Genomic DNA, 7380 nt, shown 5'->3' with positions numbered 1-7380 from the left:
ATTTCTGAGAAAAGTAAAGTAAATTTAACTAAAGGTTAAATTAACTTACATCTCCCTTTCCTTGTCCTGGGGTGGAGGGGCATGGTATTGACAGTGTCACATTATGGTCAGTCTTGGGTCATCCAGTAATCCTGTTGAAGATCCCCACATGGGACAACCTGATTACCTTGTTCCCCTCTCTCCCCGCCCACCCCCAGTGCTTAGAACAGTGCTTGACACATAGTAAGTGCTAAACAAATACCATTTATTATTATTATTCTCAGCAAGGGTGTTGAAGAAAAGTAGAAAACTGTATTTACCAGGAAGTAAAGAGGCTTTGATTCCTGACTTTTGTGTAATAATAATAATGATGGTATTTGTTAAGCGCTTACTAAGTGCAGAGCACTGTTCTAAGCACTGGGGTAGATACAGGGTAATCAGGCTGTCCCACGTGAGGCTCACAGTTAATCCCCATTTTACAGATGCGGTAACTGAGGCACCGAGAAGTTAAGTGACTTGCCCACAGTCACACAGCTGACATGTGGCAGAGCCGGGATTCGAACCCATGACCTCTGACTCCCAGGCCCGGGCTCTTTCCACTGAGCCATGCTGTGTACCTGAGGAAGGGGTGGTCCTGGGTTGGCCTTCATTATAGAAAAACTTCTGTTCACTCTCTATTTCTCACAGTGGATTAGGAATTGGGAGGGAGGAATTGTTTCAAAGCTGTTCTCTTCAGAACTGGTTGCTTCATGTGGGTAAGTTCTTCTCCCCTTGATGCAGCTGACAGAAAGGTATGTCAGGGAACAAGGAGTTGGCGGTCTATTTGCAGGTTTTCTGGTGCAAATCTAAATTTGTGTTGTATTTATTTGTGCTCCTTAATGAATCCTGTTTCAGGATGCCTGTCAATCATTAATCACAGAGGCCTAAAAAGCTGTATGGATGGACTCCTGGAGGATTTTCTCAGTTCATCCCTTGACTCCTGGGTAGAATTTCTCGGTCTATCCCTTTCTTCCTTTGATCCTTATAAAAAAACACAGGTTGACTGGGATTGATCCTGATTTATAAACATGTAGCAAAGCAGATGTCATTTCAATCCAGCTACAACCCAAATTCTGTCCTGACTTCTGACGCACAGGACTTCTCTTTGCTCCTCACTTAAATACTCCCTTCCAACCAGACCTATGTCCAAGTCGGGACTGACCTTTCCCTATTCTTCCTGGAATCTGCCTTCAAAGCTCTCTGTTGTTTTTAATTTGTGTTCTGTTTCTACAAAGGGATTAAAAATAGAGGATCAGACTGAAGCTATCATGAGAGCATCACTTTGAAAGCAGGCATGACATCAATAAGGCTTCTGTTTGCCAGCATGCATTCTTGTTGTTGACTCCTGTAAATGCCAGAACTCTTTTAAATACAATGAAAATTGCTGGATCCTCATTTAAACTCGTATTTGCAAGGTAATCCTTCAATCATAATTTGATACTAGGATAAAAAGGAGATCATTGCTAACGATCTCTGCCCTTTTCAGATGGACTGAGGGGAAAGAATAGTAATGAACATTACTGAGTCACCCTAAACTCTTGAAATAATAATAAAAAATTAAATTATATTGGCAACAGGGTTTTTCTCCTTTTGTTAATACGTATAAATTGATGCAATAGTTTCCAACACAAAGTCTCTTGGAAGAGATGCCTGCAGCCATCATTAGCTCTGTGTAAACTTGTAGGGAAGGGACAAAAACATGCAATATTTCTGGCATTTAAGTGCTTACTATGTACCAATCAATGTTCTAAATGCTGTGGGTAGATGTAAGATAATCAGGCATAGTCTTTGTTCCATCTGGGGCTCAAAGTTTTAATCCCCATTTTACAGATGAGGTAACTGAGGCACAGATAAGTCAAGTGATTTGCCCAAAGTCACACAGTAGACATTTGAAGGAGGCAGGATGAGAACCCAGGTCTTTCTGACTGCTAAGATGTTAAGATATGATGACTGCTTTGAGGCCAAATGTAATACTATAGAAAATTAAAATCAGTACATGTCATCCATGGTCTTTCTAAAAGGCTTTGGATGCACTGAGAATCTTGGGTAAATTTGTCCAACAGAATAAGTTTTGTTAAGCAGAATGTAATTAATTATCCCCATTTTCCCTGAAAACCTCAATCAAGATTCTGAGAGTACTTTGTTGTTGGCAGAGCTGGCCAAGTCAGAGGAGAGGACGCCCATTCTCTACTGCATTCTTCTTGGACAAAGGAGTAAAGCAGGGATGCATAGTGGGTCTGATCCTCTTTAACTTAGTCTATGCAGCTACTGTGGAGGATGCAGGTATTAAAATATGCTTTCACATCTCTGGGAAACACCTCAACTATTCTCTTTTGAGGCCCAAACTGTTACTATTCTGATCCAAGCACTTAGATCCTGCCTTGACTACTGCATTCATTCATTCATTCATTCATTCATTCAATAGTATTTATTGAGCACTTACTATGTGCAGAGCACTGTACTAAGCACTTGGAATGTACAAATCGGTAAAAGATACAGTCCCTGCCCTTTGACGGGCTTACAGTCTAATTGGGGGAGACAGACAAGAACAATAGCATCAACCTCTTCACTGACCACTCTGCCTCCTGTGTCTCCCCACATCAGTTCATATTTCATTCTGCTGCCTTGGTCATTTTTCTAAACAAAAATGTTGAATTCACAGCTCCACTCATCTCAAAACCTCCAGTGGTTGCTCATCCATCTCTGCATCAAGCAAAAACTCCTTACCATAGGCTTTAAAGCACAACCAGGTCATCCCCTCTCACTTTGCCTCATTCAGGAGTGAATTAGGAAGAAGTATTGTTGTCAGTCAGAGGAGAGAGACAACTTGAAGCTAATAGGAATGCATTTAAGGTGGACAACTTCAGAGAGATCTCTGGATTTCTATCAACAGCAGTCCATAGGTCATGCACAGGAACAGAGGACGCAGTCTGTGGAGATGCTCCAGACCGGTGGGTTGTAGTATGAAAATGGTGGAGAGACAGGAGAGCAAGGGAGCGCTCCCTTGGGAGAGAGCTCAAGTGAGTGCTGATGAATCCAGGTTGAGAACTTGTTGGGGGGAAACGTACATTGGTTTGATATTGCTTCCTTCTTACCCAAGAAAGATCAACCAGAACAAATTTCATCCCTTACCCTTAGTCCCAGACTACCTTAAGTGATTTTGCACCATTTTCTGTCTTCTCATTGAGGTGACAGCTGCAGCCACTCCTAAGCCATGGAAAAAAAAAGTTCCATGCAGCTGCGTGTTCTCCCAGTTTTTTATAAATGTTCATCATTCCACGTACTGTATGCTGGTCAGTTTCTGCCAAGAACTCCATTCTCCCTTTCGGTAGAAAATATTTCAAATATTGAGCATCCCTGTAAAAACCTATGTGGGACACATTGAATAGTGATACTTCAGGGAATGAAAGGGTGCTGAGAATAGATATGTGCCATTGATTGTGTTATTTTGCAACTTTTAGATTTCAATTCTATCCTTGTTACTTATAAAATTACTGTTGCGTGGTATTTCCTGGGAAAGAACCTTCAGCTAACAAGTGGGAAATGCCCATCTTACTCTGCAGGTGTCACTTCCATCTCACTTTTAAACTTGTCTGAAAAAGGATAATAAATCAATCCAACATACATATTGAGGGCTTACTACGTTCTGGGCACTGTAATAAGCACTTAGGAGAGTACAAATCAATTGAGTTTGCAGACATTTTCCCTGCCTAAAATGAGTTTACAATCTAGAAGGGGAGACAGACATTAATATAAATGAATTACAGATATGTACATAAGTGCTGTGGGGTTGAGGGAGGGGTGAATAAAGGGTGCAAATCCAAATGCAGGGATTACACTGAAGGAAGTGAGCAAAGAAGAAATGAGGGCTTAGCAAAGGACTCTTGGAGGAGTTGTGCTTTGAATGAGACCTTGAGTATGGGGAGAGTGATCAAAGGTTGGATATGAAGAAGGAGGGTGTTTCAGGGCAGATGCAAGATGTAAGCTAGGAGTCAGCTGTGAGAGAGATGAGATAGAGGTTCAGTGAGTAGATTGGCATTAGAGGAGTGAAGTGTGCAGCCTGGGTTATAGTTGGAAATCAGGGAGGTAAGACAATGAGGACAAGGTGATTGAGTGCTTCAAAGCCAATGGTAAGAAGTTTTTGTTTGATGTGGAGGTGGATGGGCAACCACCGGAGGTTCTTTAGGAGTGGAGAAACATGGATTGAATGGTTTCCTAGAAAAATGGTTTGGGCAGTAGAGTGAAGTGTAGACAGGAGTGGGGATAAGAGGAGGCAGGGAGGTCAGCAAGGAGGCTAATAAGTAATCTAGGGGGAATTGGATAAGTACTTGAATTAAGGGGTAGCAATTTGGATCAATCAATGGTATTTACTGTGAACTTACTATGTGCAGAACACTGAAATAAGTGCTTGGGAAAGTACAATAAGGAGAGAAAAGGGAGGATTTTAGCGATATTGTGAAGTTTGAACGTACAGGATTTGGAGACAGATTGAATATGTAGGTTGAATGCAACAGATGAGTAGACGATAACGTCAGTGGTATGGGCTTATGTGACAGGGAGGATGGCAGTGCTATCCACAGTGATGGGGAAAGTCAAGGGGAGGACAAGGTTTGGGTGGGAATATAAGGAGTTCTGTTTTGGCCATGTTGTTTGAAAGTGTTGGTGGGACATCCAAGTGCTGATATTCTGAAGGCAGGAAGAAATATGACTGCAGAAAAGGAGAGAGATCAGGGCTGGAGATGAAGATTTGGGAATCATCTGCATGTAGATGGTAGTTGAAGCCATGGGAGTGAATGAGTTCTCCAAGAAGGTTACCAATGAATCAATATGAGACTTTATAGAGTTACCTATGAATCAATAGAAGATTTCACTGGGCAGAATCCGAAAGTTGATTTTTACATTACATTGACATGGCAAGATGGAAACTAGGCTAAGGGATGAGAATGACTTCACCCAAGGGAATAAAATTAAATACAGCATACGACAATACCTGCCACTCACTAAGTATAAAATCTATCAATGCAATGTTTTGAATCTGGGCAACAGTTTATCATGTGGGCTGAATGCTAGCAGATTTGCCACTCAGAGTGACCTTAATTCAAGGAAACAAATTTTGGGATGTGATATTATTCCTGGAATAGGGAAAAATGTCAATGGGACTATAGGCCAACAGCAATAAATAACCTTTGGTATTTCTTTCATTTCCTAGAGTTTTTATTTCTGGTATGCTCTGTTATGTTGAAAACTAGGCACCACCAGCCTCCTCACTTATTATTACCATATGAATTACGCTCATTTTTAAAATGAGACATTCTCCAGCAAGGCATGACATTGTCACACAGGTTGATTTCTTAATAAGAAAATCAAAAGATGATCAAATCAAGTGCCAGAATGTCTGTATTCAGATCTGCTTAATGCCATATTTAGTTGACTCAGTAGGTAGATATGAAAAAAGTACTCTATTCAGACAGAAAATTATCTCTTTTTAAAAAATGGTATTAAATGTTCATTAAGTGCCAGGCACTGTACCAAGCACTGAGGTCGGGTCTTCTGTTGTTGAGTCGTCTCCAACCCATAGTGACTCCAGCATGGCTCAGTGGAAAGAACACGGTCTTTGGAGTCAGAGGTCACGAGTTCTAATTCCAGCTCCACCACCTCTCAGCTGTGTGACTTTGGGCAAGTCACTTAACTTCTCGGTACCTCAGTTACCTCATCCATAAAATGGGAATTAAGACTGTGAGCCTCACTTGAGACAACCTGATTATCCTGTATCTTCCTCGAACTTAGAACAGTGCTCGGCACATAGTAAGCACTTAACAAATACCAGCATTATTATTATTATTATAATATCTCTCCCAGAACATCCCACCTCCATCTACAATTATTCTGGTAGTGTACCCATAGAGTTTTCTCTTGGTAAAGATATGGAAGTGGTTCACCATTGCCTTCTTCCGTGCAGTAAACTAGAGTCTCTGTCCTCAACTCTTTTCCATGCCATTGTTGCCCAGCACAGGTGAGTTTTGAATTGTAACAGATTGCCTTTCACTTGCTAGCCACTGCCCAAACTAAGAATGGAATGGGTATGCCTCTGCTTGACTCTCCCTCCCATAGCCGAGACTGGTAAAGTACTGGAAATTTTCCAGGTGTGATCTTGAGAGGGTAAGCTCTGGAGAAGACACATGATAACCATGTTGGGCACAGTCCCTGTCCCGCATAGGGTTCTATAAAATGAACCCCATTTTATAGATGAGGTAACAGAGGCACAAAGAAGTTGAGTGACTTCCCAAGGTCACAAAGAAGACAAGCGGTGGAGTTGGGGTTAGAACCTAGATTATCTACCAGTCCCAGGCTCACTCCACTAGGCCATGCTGCTTCTCATTTCTGAATAGAAGTCCTTTTTCATAACCGAAGTCACTGGGAGAGAGAATCAGAGTAAAATTTAGGAAGCCACGGTTTCAATTCTTAGTCTGCTACTAAAATTGGTTTGGTTAAATTCCCCCTATGTAGAGTTGGGTTAATGATCCCTACCTGACATTCAACTCAAAGGGAGGAAAATCTGCATGGAGTAAATCAAGTTCTTCCAGGGAAAAGCACCACTGATATGCATAGTACTAACACTATGTTGACTTTCATGCCTCAGAAGGAGTTCTCCATTGTTGGACATCCCATGGAAATTACTTGTCTATTGAATGCAATGTGCTACAGTCCTTGAGCCCAGCACCCATTCCAAAATGTAGTGTACTATGAAATTATTTGGGACATTGTCATCAAGTAGTTACCTCATTTATAAAATGGGGATAAGATAGATTATGATCCCAGTTTGGGATAGGGGTTGCAGTAAATTTTGTATCTACCACACTGCTTAGCACAGAGTAAGAGTTAATAAAAGCCATAATGATGTCATCCTGTTATTTTTGGGGTTGGGTCACCAGAAATCTGGTTCATGGTCACAATAGGTGAGACAGGGAAGGGGAGCCAGAAAAAGGAGATGAGGCCAGAGAGTGGCAGGGAAGGAGGAACAAGTGATGGGAAAATGTAATAATAATAATAATGTTGGTATTTGTTAAGCGCTTACTATGTGCCGAGCACTGTTCTAAGCGCTGGGGTAGACATAGGGGAATCAGGTTGTCCCACGTGGGGCTCACAGTCTTAATCCCCATTTTACAGATGAGGGAACTGAGGCACAGAGAAGTTAAGTGACTTGCCCACAGTCACACAGCCGACAAGTGGCAGAGCTGGGATTCAAACTCATGAGCCCTGACTCCAAAGCCCGTGCTCTTTCCACTGAGCCACGCTGCTTCTCCAAATGTACCAGAAGTAGCAAGGAGGAAACAGGCAAAGGAGAAAGAGGGGAAGAGGGGC

At 41.8% G+C, this 7380-nt stretch overlaps 1 non-coding gene across 1 annotated transcript; it reads right to left on the bottom strand.

The window, feature by feature from the left end:
- Positions 1-6041: 6041 nt before the first annotated feature.
- Positions 6042-6179, bottom strand: LOC114816619. Its single transcript, XR_003764422.1, has one exon. It is a non-coding gene; the product is annotated as a small nucleolar RNA SNORA7 (small nucleolar RNA).
- Between the last annotated feature and the right edge of the window lie 1201 nt (positions 6180-7380).

The sequence above is a fragment of the Ornithorhynchus anatinus genome, chromosome 1 (assembly GCF_004115215.2).
Source record: "Ornithorhynchus anatinus isolate Pmale09 chromosome 1, mOrnAna1.pri.v4, whole genome shotgun sequence".
Classification (NCBI taxonomy): domain Eukaryota; kingdom Metazoa; phylum Chordata; class Mammalia; order Monotremata; family Ornithorhynchidae; genus Ornithorhynchus; species Ornithorhynchus anatinus.
The sequence above is the reverse complement of the archived record's forward strand: the minus strand, read 5'-3'. Positions and strand labels throughout refer to the sequence as shown.